This window comes from Vidua macroura, chromosome 11 (assembly GCF_024509145.1).
Source record: "Vidua macroura isolate BioBank_ID:100142 chromosome 11, ASM2450914v1, whole genome shotgun sequence".
NCBI classification, from domain to species: Eukaryota; Metazoa; Chordata; class Aves; order Passeriformes; family Viduidae; genus Vidua; species Vidua macroura.
The window spans coordinates 4414957-4435354 of record NC_071581.1 but is presented as its reverse complement, the minus strand read 5'-3'; the positions used below and the strand labels follow the sequence as shown (position 1 = coordinate 4435354).

Genomic DNA, 20398 nt, shown 5'->3' with positions numbered 1-20398 from the left:
TTGTTAGGAATTGCAAGAATATCCTCTGCCTTTACCTGCTTAGTCAGAAGTGGACTACAAAAAGTTGGAGAGATGAAACAGAGATAAATTGTGAAAGGAGAAACAGAAAACCTCTAAACTGAATTTTCTAAAAATCCATTGAGATAAAATTTTGAAAGCATTTGTTTTAAAACTGGGGTTTTTTTGCTTTCAAATTAAATTTATTTTGCAAATGGCACTTTTACCTCCATGAGAAGAATCATGCAGATAAAGACACAGATTTACTCTGATACATTTGAAAATTAAAAAAAAAAAAAACAACACGAATCGCAAATAAAGTTGAGTGATACATTTTCTTAAAGAAGAAGGACAGAGGAAATGGTAAAAAGGAGTTTGTTATCTGGAAATTTCTTGCTGCATGGACATAAATTCCCAAAGACAGCAAGACTAGGTGGAAAAATAAACTAAAAGAGTTCATTTAGTGAAAGAGCTCAAAAAGATGGAACAGAAAAATCTCAGAGAAACCAGTATAGTTATTTCAGAAATCAAATATGAGAGGACAAACATATTCACTTAAATCAAGGAAAATCCTATTTTAATGTGAAAATAAATACAGCATCTTTGAAGCTATTTAAAATAGAAATAAACATATTGCAGCATTCTCTAATTAAGTATTTCCTGTACCACAGCAACTGTTGACCCAAATTTGTCCAATGAGAAATGCACTGGTCACAACTTTCTTATATGAATTCAAGAATTCAATAGCTTGAGTAGGACAAGAATCACAGCAAAAACACAAAAGCAGAACAAAAAATGGAATCAGTGGGATCACAGAGGGACCAGAGGATCCCAGAAGGGGTCAGGCTGGAAGGGACAGCAATGGATCATCTGGTCCCACCTCCATGCTCCAGCAGGTGACACTAAAATCAGATCCTGACTGGGGCAGGGTGGGGCTTCATTTTTCTGCATTAAACTATGAAAAGGTTCACTGGGTGGTGAAAAGGAAATACAAGTAAATCCAATATTATTCCACCTGCTCTGATGATCTTTCACACTTGTTTCTCTGACATCTTCCCAGCCCAAAGTAAAAAGCTAGAAGGGGTGTTCAGAGGGCAGTGAATATAGGGCAGCCTTGATTATTATAATAGGAGTCACCATCATTTTGAAAGGAAAACTGTCTTTGACAATTGTCATAGTACTGTTATTTTACTGATTTCTGAAGTAGGAAAATACAGAAAGAAGTTCTTATGATCAGGATAGTCAATGCCATATGATCTTTACAATAATATTTTGACAGAGGAGGAAAACTGATCCTTTTATACAAAGACAAAGACTTTAAAATGGCAAAGCACCAAACCACACTTAGATAGAGATTTAAAATAGTAACTTGCTTAATTACTACTCCATTTACTCCTCCCTGGGTCTGACACAGCCTTGCCATAGGTGGACTCAACCAGCATAGGTTGTGTTCATTAGGAATTATATCACCCAGGGAAACTGTACAAAGAAACAAAATTATTTTACCTCAATCTTCTCCTGCATGAGGAAAAACAGTTTGGTAAGACTAAATTTACAGACATCTCCAATTAAACTGCAGCTGTTTTTTCACTCAGACCAAGAAATGTCTTTCCATCTTCCAGCTGACCATGGGAAGAGTTGGAACCAAGTACCTCCAATTTTCCTAGGCAGTACCAGGATGCTCAACAATATCAGTAAATCCTGGTTAATTAGAACACGCTTTGAAAATGTTTCTCCAATTGAAATCTTTGTTTAATGATGAGATTCCATCACAGGAGGCACAGAACTGATAGACACTCCTGGTCTGTTCTGCATAGGATGCAGAATTCCCATTTCTTTATCACAGTATCAAGTTACGCCTTTTATGTTCTTAGTTTGGCTTTTCAACCAAAACCTAAAAATCAATATACAGCTATCTGCACTGACAGTCTGCTTTCCTTTGAATACCTTTCAAAACAGAGAAATCACATTCCTGAAAATTTTAATTTCCTGTTTAGAAAGCTGAAAAGAGTATACATGTATAAACTGTATTAAACAAATCTATGTCCTGCCTTTCTACATTTTTGCAATGCAGCACAATATTTCATTGAAACAATGTATAAAATAATTATGTATCTTTTTCCTCATTTCTTGTGATTAGTTTCCTACATACTAGATAAACTTAATTCTGCACATTTTGAATCACAAAACATTACATTAGTGTGCTGCCACCACACCACAGTATTAAAAAAAGTGCCCAAAATAGGCTTTGTCATTAAATCTTCTAACTGGAATCCCAGCTTATGAGCAAAAAATTAAGCTGTTTATGGAATTACTGCTGAACTCATGAATGTGGCAAGAAGATGATGCAAATCTGACCTGAGCATTCTAACTGTGTGAACTTTTAACCTTTTAACAATGGAATAACTAAGAGATAACATTTTCTTTCAAGCTTGGTAATAAAGAACTTTTTCTAGGCAGCAGAGTTGGCATTCAGAACTATTGTGACAGACATATTTTTGCTTAATTCATTTAAATCTTAAAACTAATTTAATCTGAAGCTTCTTCCTATGAAATTTTGCTGTGTGATATTTACTATTCAGAGACTTGCTGACCTTTGATCCACAGCAGATGGCAGAGCCCACCAAGGAAATTCTTCAAGACTTCACTCATCCTGGCTACGAGTGCACAAGAAGATACATCCTCACAGCATCCACAGTAGTGCAGCGCAGATGAAACAGTGCAGGGGATCTATAAAAACAATTATTTTCAAAGTGTTTGAGGGTGTTCATTTCATTTTAGAAAGACAGGGCTTGCCTTAGATTTTGATGTCCTAAAAGGTTTAGGAATACAGGCTGCAGCCAGGTCATGGGATGCAAAAAAATGGCACAGAGTATTGGAGTGCCTTTTATTTTTCTCCACACTTCCAAATTGCAGTAGAACACTTATTCCCAGGCCTTGCAAAAGTGTTCTTATGTTTCCAAGCCTTTCTACATTGTAGAATCAAGGAATGGTTTGGGCTTGGAGGGAACACAAAGCTGATCCCATTCCACCCCTGCCATGGCAGGGACACCTCCCACTGTGCCAGGCTGCTCCCAGCCCCAGTGTCCAGCCTGGCCTTGGGCACTGCCAGGGATCCAGGGGCAGCCCCAGCTGCTCTGGGCACCCTGGGCCAGGGCCTGCCCACCCTCACAGGGAACAATTCCTCATTGCCAAGATCCCATCCAGCCCTGCCCTCTGGCACTGGGAGCCATTCCCTGGGTCCTGTCCCTCCAGCCCTTGGCAATTGTCTCTCTCCATCTTTCCTGCAGCTCCTTCAGGCCCTGCAAGGCCATAGTTATAAAGAATATACTTCAGACTAAGGGCATACCCCAGCAAGGAAAATTGGTGACCCTTTTCCCTTTTTTTTGTTGTCACACCCTTGACTAACAGGAGACACCTCTGCAGTGGCACCTCCTCTGGCAGCAGGACACAGTTCACCAGGAGGGAATCACAACCTATAGGCTGGATTCATGTAAATGTGTTACATGCAGTAGGTTCCTTTCTGTTGATATTTGGAGCAGACTCTGTATCCCATAAAGGCCATTGCATCAAAGGAAGCTTCACTCTCTTGGCTCTCACTACTTCCACTCCTGGAACAATGTTCTCTCCATCCACCTGTTGGCAATATGATATAAAATTCACAATCTACTCCCATGGCCCATGGAAACAGGCATCCAATCCTCCTGTCCCTTTATGGTGTCCCAGATTGGGTTCTGATCACTCTCTTGGGAATCAATACTCTCTCTTCATCACTTCTGTTTCACAGTTTTCTAAGAAAGAAAGATAAGCATGTTCGAAAGAGAAACAAAAGGATTTCTGTGCTCCAGAGGAATGATTATTGGAAGCCATTCCATGTGGAATAAAGAGCACTTTACACTGAGACAAACCACAGGGATTCATGTCCATGTGCTCATTTCAAAGGGCTTAATCAGAAAGGTATTGCCTGCTTTGCAGTGTAACAATAGTAAAAATAATTTCTCACTCTCAAATTCAAAGTAATTTGAAGTAGAAAGTTTTCAGAATGAAAGTATTTCATCTGATGTGATAAATGTAAAAGGCAATTTTTTTTACTTCTACTGATATGAAAAGTAAAAGTAAAAATTAAATTATTGCAGTACAAATCAGAAATCAATGGTACCATGAATTGATACAATTTCTCAAAAGGAAATTAAACTTGAAAGAATTAATTTTCCCTTCTATTTTGGAAACAGTTTACTCTCCCTGAGTAAAGTATGGTAAACTCCCATATCTTCACGTGGTATGTACTGGTCCAGCTTTGCTGTGATAGAACAACCAGAATCCAAAAATATAAAGCAGTTGCCTAAATATATAAGTAATGTGAGATTTTGAATATAATTTAGAAATTCCACTTGAATTGTTTAAATACTGACCATTGAAGAAATCGAGGACAAGTGACTGTTTTAAATAACCTTATCCTGATACTCCTTTGCACAACTCACTCCTAATATAAAACCAACACAGCTCTTGAAGTCTAATTTGTGTGCTCCAAGCATTTCCTGCCCTCAGTGTGTTAACAGAGAATGTTTCATCAATGATGTGGGAGAAGAATGTAAAAAACAAGAAAGGGAAACATATTTGCTGACTTTAAACAAATGGTATGTTTATAGAGGCAGCATAATCAGCTTCTTGGGGGGGGAATCTTGGGCACAATATCTCCTGTTTTCCAGTCTTGTGCCACTGCGCTGGCAGCCAGGAAAGTGTCTCAATTACTTTGTTAATTGTCTAAGCCAATAATTGTTTCTCCACACACAGGAACTACACAGGTGCTGACTTCCATGAGAATGAGAACATTCTCCTGCATCCCAGAGTTATGATAGAGAATGGGTGGAAAATGTCATCATCAGCATCCATATAAATATCCTCTCACAGAGGGGTGCTGGACATCCAGAAGTGCAGAGTTCATTTCAATCTAACTGCAGCAGTGCCCCAGCCTTGAGAGCAATCTGAAGCTTTTTGGGTACTGTGACATGCAGACACCTCTTGGCAGTGCATTCAGATATTACAGGGATTTCCAAGCAGCTCATCCTATGTTGATGAATACAGAATTTCAGGAGCTTGGGCATCTGAGTGCTGAAAAAATGGGGATTATATGTGAATATAAAAGAGTCTAACCCACAAGGAGAATGGTGGTTTTCCAAATTAAGCACTTAAGAGTACTTGGAGAAACTGACTTAGATTGTAATTGCCCTAGCCCTGGAACAGTTCAGCTCTTGGTATTGATTTTTAACATTCCTTTTTTAGCTTGACACCTATTGATACTTTCATTATGTTTAGTCCTGTTCCCAAAAAGAGCTGTGATTAACTAACAATTTTCAATATCACAAATAGTTTTTCACACATAACATTTAGGTTCTCTTCCAAGAAGAAAGGCGACCACCTCACTTCCAGCTGAAAGGTGGAACAGCAGATTTTGTAGTTATTTCTCCACTGATAACAGCAAAACTAAATATAAACAATTTAGAAGTGTATCTGGGTTTTTGGTTTTGGTTTTTTGGAGGATAAGTGTGAGAACGATCAAGAAATTAAATGAAAAATCAGAAGGGTTGACTGACAAATTAAAATCTGGCAGTAGTTTTGCCTTGGACCTGCCTCAGCCCCCAAGTAACTTATAAAAATGGATGTTCTCCATTGAGTCACATATTTCCAGTTCTGGCAGTCTGCTCCTCCTCTACTGGGTCAGGTTCAGACAATAAAATTCTTTCCAATATTCATAGGAACAACAGTTGAAGAAAATATAGAAGTTCAGTGGGTGAAGACAAGGCATCTATGATTCTATTAAAAAAAAAGAAAATAGCCACAACTAAAACATTTCCCAGAAATATAGTATCAGATTTTCTGTATGCAGGCTGCAATCTCATGCAGGAAGAAAACAGAAAAACAGCAATTTCATCACCCACCCACTTCACAATTGCACAAAGTCTAGCTCTTAGCCACCAGGGCTTCAGAAAAAAATATGTTTACCATGAGAATTATTGAGCTCATAAAGCACATTTGAACATTCAGATATATTTGTCCTAGTTAATAATTTCATTACTTACAGTAAAGCTCTCTAAATATTGTTGTATTGTGTCTGCTTTTATCTGCTTCTACTATTGTTATTACCCGTGTTGTTAAGATGGTTTGCCCCTGTTGCTCCCTCATATCCCTTTGGTTCCTTCCTTGTCACTCTCCCCTTAGACTACCCCTTGACTCAGCAGAACTGCTGAGTCATTCCTGTGTCCCCTCCCTGGTGCCCTGTCCATCACTCGGCAGCCCATTCCCACCACCTGGAAACTTCCATCAGGGGCGTCCAGTGATTGGATCAGGACCAGGGACCCCTCCCCTACCTTCCCTTAATAGGTTGTTATCCCTGTCTGTTTCCTCGAAAGTTACTCCCCGGTTTATCCCTATTGGTTGTTCTCCCCTTCCACTCCCCCCTTTATAAGTCGCCGCAGAGCCCTTCTCGGGGCTCTCGTCGGTCGGCTGAGTTAGGTGCTGTTGGAGCTCTTGGAGCTAACAATAAAACCTGACGTTTGCCCCCGAGGAGAGTCAGCCTCTTTGCTCAGTGGTCTCGCCATCCCGTCGCTCCTCCAGAGGCACTCCTGGCAAGCCCTTCAGGGAACCCAAAGGGAGTGCCCTCTGCCGTCGCCGTGTCACCTAACCGGGTCACTCGAGCGACCGCTGAGTGGACACGACGGCAGCTTGGCGCCCAACGTGGGGCCCGAGAACACCGCCGGACCCCACGGAGGAGGTGACCGGGTGCTGCGGGGGACCGTTCGTCTCTTCCAGGATCTTCCTGGTGGATTAGGCTGCTCTCCTGTGGCTCCGGACTTTCAACCTGTGGCCGTCAAGCTACCCCGGTGGGAGCAGACTCCGTTTTAGGGAGTAGCGCTCCCGGGGAAGGGTCTGGTAGCCTCTCCGGCACCGGAGAGGTCAGACCCCCACTGAGGCTCCCTAGCCCAGGATTTTGTCCCAGTCCCGGACTTTCAGCTCCTGCCCTGCCTTGAAAATTCGCAACTTTGGTAAGTTGATTCTTTGTATCCCCTCTCTAGTTAGGGGAGGTTTCTAAGCAACGCTGCCCACTTTGTCTCGGGGCCCTTCCTTGTCTTCCCTTTGGGTGGGGAGGGGAAGTTACCCTTCGTTTTTCTGGGCAGGTTGCCAAGCAACCTCTAAGTAGGTTGCCCGGCGGCCAAGGCAAGCTACCTTTTGTTAGTTTCTTTTCTCCTGGCTAGGGGTTGATTCTGCGAGACACTTGTAACAACTGACAGTATGGGTGCACGGCTGTCTGTCTCGCAGAAGAGGCTCTACTACCAAGTTGTGGGTATCCTTGCCGGGGGGGAACAGAAATTTAAAAAATCTGAAGTTCAGAAGTTTGTCCGATGGTTGTCCCTCCATTTCCCTGATGTTTCGGCCCAAAAATTACTGCAGGTGCCGTTTTGGGACAGGGTAGGGAATGAGATCCTGAGATTAGGGGATCCATCCCTATCCAAATTTACTTATTTGGCTTTGCAAATTCGCAATATTGTTAAAAATTAAATGCAGGGACAGCCACCCGCTGACAAACTTCTCCCCAGTTCGCAACCCAGTTCGCAACCCGGTTCATCCCATCCTACCCCTCTTTCCTCTCCCGCTGTCCCTCGTTCAGGAATTCTGAGGGGAGCAACCCGCCATTCGGCGCGGGGTCGCCACCGTCTCCCCGGTTCCCCACAGAATTCTCGTGACCTCCGCCCGGGCAGTCCTGGCCAGACTGCTCGGGATCTTCCCCATTCCCCAATCTCTCCTAAATGTACAGCCCTGTCCAAGAAACCCTCGGTTACGTTTAATGTCCCTGATCCCATTTCCCCTCAAAATGGCCCCCGGGGGGCGCAAGATGGCAGGCGCCACGTGGCGTCTCCCGCCACTTGTCCTCCTTCTCCCCATGATCCATCTCCCCGTGATCCTCCCCCTTCTCCTCCCTCTCTTCCCCAAAGCCCCATCCTTTCGGAACCTGACCCCTCCCTATCCTCTGGTTTTCTCACTCCTCCTACCTCTCCTCCCACCGACACCACCCACCCAAAGGTGACATCACCCAATGCCCCTCCCACTGGTCCCATTGTTGTCCCTTCCGGTCCCGCCCCTGATTCCCACGGTTCCCACGACCCCTCTTCCGGTTCCCACGCTTTGGTTTCCGGGGCGGGGGATGGTGGGAACCCAGGCCTGCCTGGTACCCTTTCTACCCTTTCGGCTGCACCGGTGTCATATGTCCCGCAGCCGGAGGGAAGACTCCTTGCCCAATGGTCACCGATCTCTCAGCAAACCATCAAGGAATTGTGTAAGGCCCAAAAGCAATTTAAAAGAGAGAGTGAGTATTTTAGGGGCTTATTAAAGGCCACTTGAACAGCAAGTGAATACACTCCGGCAGACCTAAGGGCTCTCTTCTCATGCCTCTTAACACAGACAGAGTTTATGTTATGGGAGGTGGCATGGGAGAGAGAGGTCCGAGCGGTACTGCCGGAGTTGTGGGCCAATCAAGAAACAACGTTAGATGCTGAGGGACGGATTTTATCACTTGACCAGTTATGTGGGAAGGGAGATTGGGTATCAGGGCAAAAACAGGCCGAGAAGATCCCAAGGGGGGCTCTGCAGCAGAGCTTGAAGGCGGCTGAAAAGGCATTTTTTAAACTCAAGCCTGAAACACCAATAGACAATTATGTATATATTAAACAGTCGCCTTCAGAGTCTTTTGTAAGTTTTGTAGAGCGGTTGCGGAAGGCCATCGACCTGCAGGTGCCGTGTGAAGAGGCCAAGCGGGGAATCCTGACTGAGATGGCGAGGCTCAACGCCAACGAGCCCTGCAAAGCCGCCATCCTCAGTCTGCCCATGGATCCCACTCCCACCCTCCATTCGATGCTGGAGGTCTGCGAGAGGAAGGTCAACATTCCGCAGAGGGAGCCGCAGGACCGCCACCGCTCTACCAGAAAGATCTCTGCTGCAGACGCAGTTAACATCAAGCCGCCTCCCATCCCGTCAGCCGTTCCACCTCGGCGGTTCCAGGGACCATCGTCGAAAGGAACCAACCGGGACCAGTTGTGCCATCTATGTCGACAAAAGGGGCACTGGGTGCAGCATTGCCCCTTGAGAATAGAGTTTTTCGATTTCAAAAGGAGACAGGGGCAAAGGGGCCCTCCTGAGGAGGGTACTCAACAAAAAAACTGAGTGGCCAGCGCAGTCCCTCCCTGCGCAAGGACAAAAATGGGGTGGGTCAGACATCATCTGTGGGGAGGGACAAGAACTTAAAGGACCTACCTGGGAATCTCGACATTCCTACACCGGACTTGACTACAATCAAATCAATGGCTAGCACAGGAGAAGTTGGGGGGTTAGAATTCCCTTTAGGAGAACACCCGGACTATCCTAACCCCATTTTAACTATCGATTCTTCTTCTGGCTCTTTTAGGTTGGCCTTGACAGGACCTTTACATCTACGAGACAGCGATTGGCGGTTTGTGTCGGTCGACACTGAGACACCCGGGACCTGGAAGAAATTCCATTGTAAGTACATCGTCCTTGGGGACACCAAACGCACGCCTCTCGACATCACCATTGCCCCGGGTCTGGTAACAGCTGATCCGGGGAGCTTGGTAGTATGGCTGCACTGTACTCACCCTCCGGTATACCTGCCAAAGGGCCAAGTGATCGCCCAAGCTCTCCCAGTACCTGAGCTCCCAGGGGACCCCGACCATCTGGGGTCTGTCCCCACAGTGTGTTGGACTCGGGTGCTGGGGAGGGAGAAACCTAGGATTTCGTGCGGGCTGCGCCGGGGAGGCGAGTACAAGTATATGAAGGGACTACTAGACACAGGGGCAGATGTGACAATCATTCCCTCTCGGGAATGGCCGTCGCATTGGGAGTTGCAAAACGTGGCCGGACATGTGCAAGGTGTAGGGGGTATTCAATTGGCAAAACAATCAAAGAGCATCGTAAAAATTGAGGGGCCGAATGGGTAATTGGCTTCTATACGCCCATTCGTGTTGGATTATTCGGAACCCTTGTGGGGGAGAGACCTGATGGCCCAATGGGGAGTCACAATTGATATCCCGACTCCCCAGGTTTTTCGGGCGGCGGTCACTGATGAGCGCCCTACCCAGAAACTGAATTGGAAAACTGATGTTCCAGTATGGGTAGAGCAGTGGCCGCTTAGTAAGCAAAAATTAAAGGCGCTTGAGGAGCTCGTGGCGGAGCAATTAGCCAAAGGGAATATCCAGGAAACAGCATCTCCTTGGAATTCCCCCGTCTTTGTCATCAAAAAACCAGGCAAAGACGAGTGGCGGCTTCTTCACGACCTCCAAGAAATCAATAAAGTAATTGAAGATATGGGCTCTCTCCAACCTGGGATGCCGTCCCCTGCGATGCTCCCTGAAAATTGGAATTTGGCAATAGTCGACATAAAAAATTGTTTCTTCCAAATTCCCTTACACCCTGATGATGCTCCACGTTTTGCCTTCTCGGTTCCTACCATCAACCGGGAAGCCCCAAGGAAGAGATACCATTGGAAAGTTCTCCCTCAGGGGATGAAGAACAGTCCATCTATTTGCCAATGGTATGTCTCTTCCTTGCTGTCCCCTGTCCGTGCAGCCGTCGAGGGCGTAATCATACACCATTACATGGATGATATTCTTGTTTGTGCCCCCACCGACGATCTGCTTACCCACGCGCTTGAACTGACAATCAATGCGTTGATTGCTGCAGGGTTCGAGCTTCGTGAGGACAAGGTTCAACGGATGCCGCCTTGGAAGTACCTGGGCCTGGAAATTAATAAGCGGACCATTGTGCCGCAGAAATTGGCTATTAAAAATAATAGCAAGACTCTCGCGGATGTCCAGCAACTGTGTGGGTCTTTGAATTGGGTAAGACCTTGGCTAGGTATTACCAACGAAGACCTAGCCCCCCTTTTCAATCTATTGAAAGGGGGAGAGGAGCCGAGTTCTCCTAGGGCTCTTACCTCAGAGGCGAAAGCTGCACTGGAAAAGGTTCAGGAGACGATGTCTGCCAGGCAGGCCCACCGTTACCAACCGGGCCTGCCCTTCAAATTCATCATATTGGGTAAGCTGCCACACCTCCACGGGATGATCTTCCAGTGGGAGATCATCCAGGGTAGGAAGAAGGACCAGGACCAGAGGGACCCACTCTCTATAATAGAGTGGGTCTTCCTCAGTCACCAACGGTCCAAGAGAATGACACGGCCACAAGAGCTGGTGGCAGAGCTGATCCGGAAAGCGAGGGTCCGGATCAGGGAGTTAGCAGGTTGCGACTTTACATGTATTCACATCCCTTTAAAATTGGAATCGGGCCAATTTTCAAAAGGAATGTTGGAGCACTTGCTTCAAGAGAACGAAGCCCTACAGTTTGCACTGGACAGCTACACCGGGGAAATCTCTGTTCAGAGACCGGCCCACAAAATTTTCAATTTGGAAGTTCAATTTACATTGTCAGTAAAAAGTATTCAGAGTAAAACACCTCTTAAAGCTCTGACAGTTTTTACCGACGCATCCGGAGCATCCCACAAGTCAGTGGTGACTTGGAGGGATCCTCAGACTCAGCGGTGGGAGGCAGATATTGCCGAGGTAGAGGGATCACCCCAAATAGCTGAGTTGGCTGCAGTCGTCAGAGCCTTTGAGAGGTTCTCTGAACCGTTTAATTTGGTCACAGATTCGGCCTATGTAGCGGGTGTAGTTTCCAGAGCAGAAAATGCAATACTGCAGGAGGTGTCCAACGTCCCTCTGTATGACTTGCTCTCAAAATTGGTGAAATTAGTCTCCCACCGAGAGCAACCATACTATGTGATGCATGTAAGGTCACACACAGACCTGCCGGGGTTCATCGCTGAGGGCAATCGGCGTGCCGATGCCCTTGCGGCTGCAGCAGTTAGGATGGCCCCGCTCCCTGACGTGTTCCAACAAGCCAAGATCAGCCACCAGCTTTTCCATCAGAATGCGCCAGGCCTGGTTCGTCAATTCCATCTTACCCGTGAACAGGCACGGGCAATTGTGGCCACATGTCCTTCATGCCAATCGCATTCCCTACCCTCTTTGAGTGCAGGAGCCAACCCTCGCGGGTTGCACAGCTGTGAGGTGTGGCAGATGGACGTGACTCATGTCGCGTCCTTTGGCAGACTGAAATACGTCCACGTCTCCATTGATACCTTCTCTGGTGCAGTGTACGCCTCTGCCCACGCAGGGGAGAAGGCGGCAGATATAAAAAAACATCTAGTACAGGCCTTCTCCATGCTCGGCGTTCCGAGGGTCATCAAAACAGATAATGGCCCAGCGTACAAATCCAAGGAATTCCGAAGCTTCCTGCAGCAATGGGGAGTAGAACATAAGACCGGCATCCCCTACTCCCCGACAGGTCAAGCCGTGGTGGAAAGGGCTCACCAGAGTCTCAAGAGGATTTTACACCAACAACAGCCGACTATGAAGGTGGAGCCCCCCCAGGTCCGGTTGTCAAGAGCATTGTTCACGTTGAATTTCTTAAATTGCTCTTTTGAAAATCTAAACCCGCCGATCGCTAGGCACTTTACAAACAGTGCGCAAACCAGCCTAAAGGCCAGACCTCCTGTGCTAGTCAAGAATCCGGAGACGTGGGAGCAGGAGGGGCCCTATGACATGATAACCTGGGGGCGTGGATACGCTTGCGTGTCCACTCCCTCAGGTTTGAAGTGGGTCCCCTCCAAGTTTGTAAAACCATATGTCCCGAAGCTCCCGAAGAACGATAGTAATTCCCAGGTAGGAAATGCGACGTGGAGGAGGAGACGACGCCGGAGGTCCTCCCTTTAAAAGTTAAAATTTTTAAGTACCTAACTCTGCTTTGTTTTAGTTTCCCCCACAGATTTCCTTTGCTGTTGTCCCAACCTACGATAACATCGGGAATGAGCCCCATCCTGTTTGTGATGCTGCTGAACATCATACATCCCCAGCGGGCGTGGATAGTTCCTCAGCCACAGGCCAACGTTTGGACCACCCTGGCCAAAGCAATGAACCAAGATCATATATGCCTATCAACCTCCTCTGCCACTAATCCTATGCTTTCCTGCCTCGTGGGGATCCCACTGAGATTAAATGAATTTCCTTTTGTTTTTCCTAAAAGGTCAGTTTCCCCTCGAAGGAAGACCCGCTCCTTTGTCATCAAGGAAGTTGACCCTTGGAAGGAGTGGGTCAGAAAGTTACCCGTCCTAGAAACCCTTCCCCCGGAATTAGACCTGTTAGGTTCCTCAAAAGCCTTCGTTTGTATCCATTTTGCGGTCAATCCTGACCCCCAAGTCCGCCCCTTCGCCGAGATCCGGCAATATAATCTAAATTATACCGCTAAATTTTGGTGCCGAAAGACAATCCATAGCCCCTCGAGATCCACCCCCGACAATCGACCCCACTCCCTTCCTAAGGGCACCTTTTTAATTTGTGGGGATAGGGCTTGGGCAGGCATCCCCCCTCACCTGATCGGAGGCCCCTGTACCTTTGGCCGGTTGGGCTTGTTCACTCCCAATAAGACTCAAATTGCTAATTGGCAAAAGAAGAATGCAACCCATCAATTGGCACGTCCCAAAAGAGAACTAAAAGATTTGGACCCAAATTGTGACTCAGAAATCATCCATTGGTCGAAACCAAAAGGGGTTGCGGCTATCGCGTTCTTGCCATGGGTAGCTGTAGCCAAAGCATTCGGGGAATTGGCTCACCTCGAGTGCTGGGTAGCTAAGCAAGCGAATTTAACTTCAGCCGTGCTATCGGACCTCCTATCAGATGAGGAAATAACGAGGCAAGCCACCCTCCAGAATCGGGCGGCAATTGATTTTCTTCTCCTTTTGCATAATCACCGTTGTGAGGAGTTTGAAGGACTGTGTTGCTTGAATTTAACATCCCATGCTGAGGACGTCCACGCCACGATAAACAAGATGCAAAGCATGATATCAGACATCAAGAAAGAATCAGGAGACTGGCTGGGGAGTGTCTTCGAAGGATGGGGACTCTCTGGTTGGGCACAGTCATTACTTCGAGTGGGACTTTTAATTTTGTTTATTCTGAGTATTTTAGTTTATCGGGTTCAGTGTCCTTAAACGGATGCTGGTCGGCCTAATAAGTACCACGGTTGAGGTGAATCGGGTCTCTATGTCGACACCACCAGAGGAGACCCCGACAGAGAAGCAACCGTGGCAGGAGACAGCACCGACACAGCAGCCGTGGTTTGGGGACGTGTACCCGGAATCTGAGTTTTTACCCCAGACTGAGTTTACTTCGTTTTAATTCTTAAGCTCTGTTTAAGCATTAAGTTACATCCCCTTCTGTTTAAAACAAAAAGGGGGAATTGTTGTATTGTGTCTGCTTTTATCTGCTTCTACTATTGTTATTACCCGTGTTGTTAAGATGGTTTGCCCCTGTTGCTCCCTCATATCCCTTTGGTTCCTTCCTTGTCACTCTCCCCTTAGACTACCCCTTGACTCAGCAGAACTGCTGAGTCATTCCTGTGTCCCCTCCCTGGTGCCCTGTCCATCACTCGGCAGCCCATTCCCACCACCTGGAAACTTCCATCAGGGGCGTCCAGTGATTGGATCAGGACCAGGGACCCCTCCCCTACCTTCCCTTAATAGGTTGTTATCCCTGTCTGTTTCCTCGAAAGTTACTCCCCAGTTTATCCCTATTGGTTGTTCTCCCCTTCCACTCCCCCCTTTATAAGTCGCCGCAGAGCCCTTCTCGGGGCTCTCGTCGGTCGGCTGAGTTAGGTGCTGTTGGAGCTCTTGGAGCTAACAATAAAACCTGACGTTTGCCCCCGAGGAGAGTCAGCCTCTTTGCTCAGTGGTCTCGCCGTCCCGTCGCTCCTCCAGAGGCACTCCTGGCAAGCCCTTCGGGGAACCCAAAGGGAGTGCCCTCTGCCGTCGCCGTGTCACCTAACCGGGTCACTCGAGCGACCGCTGAGTGGACACGACGGCAAAATATGTTTGTAAATGCTACTCTATGGCTGAGGTTGTGGTGAACTGTCATTGATGCCATACTCAGTTTATGGAGATGCTGGTAAAAATGCAAAGCCATCTTCAATTATTCAGAAAGGTCATTTCAGAATATTTTGTGTGGGTTTCTGTAAACTTGTTTCCTAGCTAGTAGAGAGTTAGATATGTGTTCAAATGTATAATAAGCAAATTTTTTTGGTAGTGGCACTATCTTTTTAAAGGAATAAGCAAATGCAGAACACTTACATTTATACATTCTATTCATTCACAATAAATAATGTATTATTATATAAAATGGTCTTTAAAACGGTCTTTAAACTATTTTAAACCATTTTAATTGTAGTTTATTTTTCCACTATCATTCTGAAAATATCAAATGGTTACTATTGGTCTCCTAAAGACTTTCCAGCATTTAGTCAACAGTAGGAACACCATGAACACTAATACAGTTCTGATACAGAGGCTTGTTTTATCCTGTTGCTGACTAATCCTGCTCAGATTTTACATAAAATACTGACAGCTACAATGGGGAACTGCTCTGTTTAAACCTCTTAATTTTGGTATAACTGATAGTGCACAAATATACCAAGTAACCAAAGGTTTACAGAGCTTTGTTGTTGGGAAAAAAAAAAAGGAAGGTATGTCAATTGAGGAATAATATTTTAAGATTTAAAGTTATTTCCAGGCCTGTGTCGTGTATATTGTTCCCACAACGAGCAGTTGCTCCACGTAGATAAAGACTGACGGAATTTCAAGGTCAGCCATATCACATGTTGGAAAGAGTTGCTTAGTCAAGCTTTGCCCAAGGGCTCCCTGCTCTGATAAACCCACGCAGCTGGAACCCAGAGCCCTTGGCTCTCACGTGAGTGCTGATGGGATTAAACTGTGTTACGTGTGAGGACTCAATTATCCAGCTCTTCACCACCAGCTCTGCTGAGCAGGAGGTCTGAAAGCAAGGAAATGCCAGCTCAGAGCTACAGACGCCACGGTCAGAGGGATGAGAGCCTGCCCAGAGATGGGTGAACCCGGGGGGAACTGCCCCAGCACAGCTCAGGCTGGGGCTGGCCTGCGGGAGCAGCTCTCTGGAGAAAGACCTGGGGTCCTGGTGGGTCACAAGTGGACTCGTGGTCCTTGCAGCCAGGAGGGACAAAGGGATCCAGGGGGGCCTCAGGAAGAGCATTTCCAGCAGGTTGGAGAGGGGAGACTCCCGCTCTGCCCAGCTGTAGCAATGTCTCTGAACAACTTAGGCCTCAGTGTGCACCAGCCACTGCTTGTAACTGTTCTTACCAGAATTTTCTCAGGGCACTGTGGAATTCATCAAGGTTACCAAGACATAAACTGTGCTAAAATAAGAACGAAGAAACTGAAAAACTAAATATCAGAATCACAAAAATTAAGGAACAGAAGACTGTAAAACATCTAAACTGTAACTAATCACAGATACTAAGAAATAAAAACAGAAATTGAGAGAGCAAGGCAAAAACATCAGTCAAGGAAAGTGTACTTAACAGTTTGTAAAATCTATAAAAGTGTATGTAATATAAACAATAAACAACTTCTATTTAATCATATTCATCAGGTATACAAGAATCCTAAATTTCCCACAATACTCGGCCACTGAGGCCCAGCTGGAGTGCTGGGTTCAATTCTGGGCTCAACAGCTCAAGAAAGACAAGGAGCTGCTGGGGAGGGTCCAGCAGAGGCCACAAGGATGATTTGGGGTCTGGAGCATCTCTCTGATGAGGAGAAGCTGTGGGAGCTGGGCCTGGTCAGTCTGGAGGAGAAAAGCCTGAGAGGGATGTCATTAATCCTCACCAATATCTCCAAGGGCTGGCAGAGGGTGGTGCCAGACTCTTTCCAGGGGTGCCCAGGGACAGGACAGGGAGTAATGGACATAAACAAAACCACAACGAGCTCCACATCAACATGGGGAAGAACTTGGAGGGTGGCAAGAGCACTGGAGCAGGTGCCCAGGGAGGGCACGGACTCTCCCTCTCTGGAGACATTCCAAAGCCACCTGGGCATGTCCCTGTGTCACCTGCTCCAGGTGACCCTGCCCTGGCAGGGGGGTTGGACTGGAGGATCTCCAAAGGTCCCTTCCAACCCTAACAATTCTGTGGTTCTGTGAATATGGACCTTTTTTTTTCTGCACTGTGTTTGGGTGGACTGTGACTTCAGCCAACACCGACACTTCGGCTCCTCAGCATTTACTTTACAGAACAACACACAGATTCCTCCCTGTGCTACACATGGATCTCATCCCAGACTAGAAGCTACAGTTCATTCCTGTCTTGGAAAAATATTTTACCCTGAGCAAGCATAAAAGAGCAAAACTGAAAATACATGCCTAAATGTCTAATAATACATTTGATAACTCCAGTACAAACCCAGGTATCATTTAGGAGAATAATACATTCAACAGCTACCACACGGACCTTGAAAGTGAACATCAGGGTACTTTGATTGAGGTTAAAACCGTGGAAAGCAGCTGACAGGAAGAAAAATCTTCTATGAAAATTTGCTATTTCCACTTTAGCTGCACTCCTCAGGTCCTGTCAAACACCAAAGCTCTTTTCTACCAGTTTAAAAGTAAGAATTAGGACAATTTCATTTTGTATTTATTTAGAAATGCAGGATCTTTTTAATTAGATCACTAAAATCTGGGAAGATAGCTTATTTCCTCCCCCTACATTTCTTTATTTTGCATTAATTACTATTTTCAGCACTAGAGCAATCCTTTCTAATGCAACTGCCTAAAGTCTGTATACATAAATACTGTGATCTAGAAAGGGTGCCAGAGCTGAAGAATACTATTTCATATGAATATTACTTATTTTTCTAGCAAAAATTGCTGTTCTGGTTCTTACTGGAATATTTCTCCCAGCCTTCTATCACTTGGAGAGCAGACAGGTGCTAAGGACAGGGTATCATGTTCCCAATTTTAATTAGTACTGGCATATGAATCAGATAATTGCAAGAAATTAGACCTCTTCAATTCCAAGTTGTTTGGTTGAAATATAGTTCATCATTCAGAGATCAAGGCCTGATAGGGAAAAAAAAAAAAAACCAAACTATTTCATATTATATTTCTTTTCAGTAGAAAATGATGTATTGCAAAATACTAGAATTGAAACTGCACTAGAATTGAAACTGAAATGCAAAGCTCTTGTGTGATAGGGAAAAATGCAGAGTTTTCAGCTCAGAAGTTCAAGTCTCTTTGTTTTAGCTTGACATTCAACAGTATTCACCTGCCATTCCATTCCCAGGAGCTGTAATTTGGGTGCTCCCAACAACTTGCCTTTTGTTTCTGTCATTACCCTGCTGAGATTGCTTTTGGGGAGATGCAATCGTTTTCCCAGGATGGAAACCACACCACCCAAGACAGACACAGCATTTTCCATGTCAGGAAGCAGCCAGGGCCAGCTGCTCCCTGGGGGATGGGGAGGGAGCCAGGGAGGCTCCCCAAGAGCAGCTGTGCTGGATCTGAGCACAGCACACAGGGACTGCTGCTGGGGGCAAGATCCAGTGGCTGTCTCGAGTAATTCAAGTGGTGAAACAGGAACAGGGCCCAAACAGAAAGTCCAGACAGAAGCACAAGGAGATGGGGGCTGAGACAAGTGACAGCAGGGCTGTGACACAGGGCTAAGTGGGCAGATGTGGCCAAAGACAGCTCCAAGCACAAATGTGCATTTGAGGAGTCATTGAGCCACCCTCCGAGCAGATGGGACATCAGATGTGCCACATGTGCACCACCAGAGACAGGACAAGGACACCTGTGAGGTGCCTCAAATGAGGACTAAAGACTGGGGGCTGAGCTTACATGGAGCCCAAAACCCACAGGGCCCATGTGGGTGAGAACCCCAGTGCAGCTGTTCAGGGTCATATTTGAGCACTCGAGGTCCTGACACATAAAATCCACTTGTAAAGAGGCACAGCTGGGGTAAAATTGAGCCATCCTCTCTGAAATACAGAAATGGTTGCTCAAGTGTTTGCTGTCTTTTAGGTCAAGTGTATAAATCACATTTTGGGAGACAGCTTGAATTATGTATTTGATTATTTATGAGAATTAATAAAGTTTCACTCCAGAAGCACTTAGAAGAATCATGTACATGTTTACTCATTGTATACAGCACTGGTACTTAGACAATTTTCCCATTTTTACAGCATGTTTCTTTAATGTCTCCTATGATTGCAATTAGATCAGTACCTAGAGGAAATGTATGCACTTCGAAATTGATTGAACCCACTATTAAGAGTGGCTTTTTGATTCTGTACTACATAGCAAAGAGTCAAATGAAACACAAAATGTTATTATAATTGAGCATTAATGCAAAGGGTAAAAAAAAAATCAAATAAGATTAATGGAACATGGATGAATTTTATCACTTGGACTAATAAAAGAAATAACCGTGCAAAACAAGGAATTGTATTCACAATTTTTCTTTATATTTCAACAACAAAATATAGATAGCAGTTGATACACTTAGGAAATAAAATTTCCATAAATTCTGCATGCTTGAAAATGTTGATGAGTATTAAGAATTACAAAGCTGAGAAAATGTATGTTGACTATTATAAATGTTCAGTGAAAAGTGATGTTTTAATGTTCCAGATATATAACATTTAATGCTATATAAAAAGTACTGTTTCCCATGTCTGAAGGGTGTTTATGTCTGGCATAAAAGCTGCTTTTACCAGTGTTCCAGGAAATCACTGATCTGTGCACTCCAGGGCTGGAATGGAACAATTTTCCCCATTGTTGGACTTTTGCGTGACCACTGAACCAATCTGATACCAGAACTCTCCATTTGTTGTTCCCAAACAGAGCTGTGGCTTCAAGTTCCTTCCCCCTCACAAAATCTATAACATTTTTTCCTTGTGCAGGTACTCCTGCAGATTCATTCAACCTCTCCTGACAACAGTTCTTTTGATTTTTTACTATTCCAAATGAAAGCAGGCCTGGCTAACAGTTAAAGCAGACTCCAAACTAACAAATATTTCACAGGTCAAGCCTCCTCACCTCAGCCCTGCTCCTTCAAACAGCAGGATGTGTATTCACTTCCTTCTGAAGTAGGAAAGCTTCAAAGAGTAAATGGGACATGCACTCCCCAACAGGCAGCTGCTAAAGGTTTGCTGAAGCACAGGAAAAATATGCTCAGTACAGTGAAAAATGTGTTATTCTTGGTGTTTCAGACTAACAAGGTAAAACACTGAAGTACACAAATGCCTTGTGTACTCTCACTGCTTTTAAGCAGAAGATGGGAAATACCTGAAATATGTTCCGAGATTTTTCCCCCACTTCCCTAAGTTTAGAAAGAGAATTTTTAAGACAACATTTTGCCCCATGGTACAAGAGAGAAATTGGAGGAAGGAGCCAGGTCACACCTTTTTCAAGGCTCAGTG

At 45.4% G+C, this 20398-nt stretch overlaps 1 long non-coding RNA gene across 1 annotated transcript; it reads right to left on the bottom strand.

Moving 5' to 3' along the window:
• Positions 1 to 4901: 4901 nt before the first annotated feature.
• Positions 4902 to 16450, bottom strand: LOC128812857 (uncharacterized). Its single transcript, XR_008438855.1, has 3 exons — positions 16090 to 16450; positions 15858 to 15941; positions 4902 to 5109 (listed from the first exon to the last, which is right to left on the bottom strand). It is a non-coding gene; the product is annotated as an uncharacterized LOC128812857 (long non-coding RNA).
• Between the last annotated feature and the right edge of the window lie 3948 nt (positions 16451 to 20398).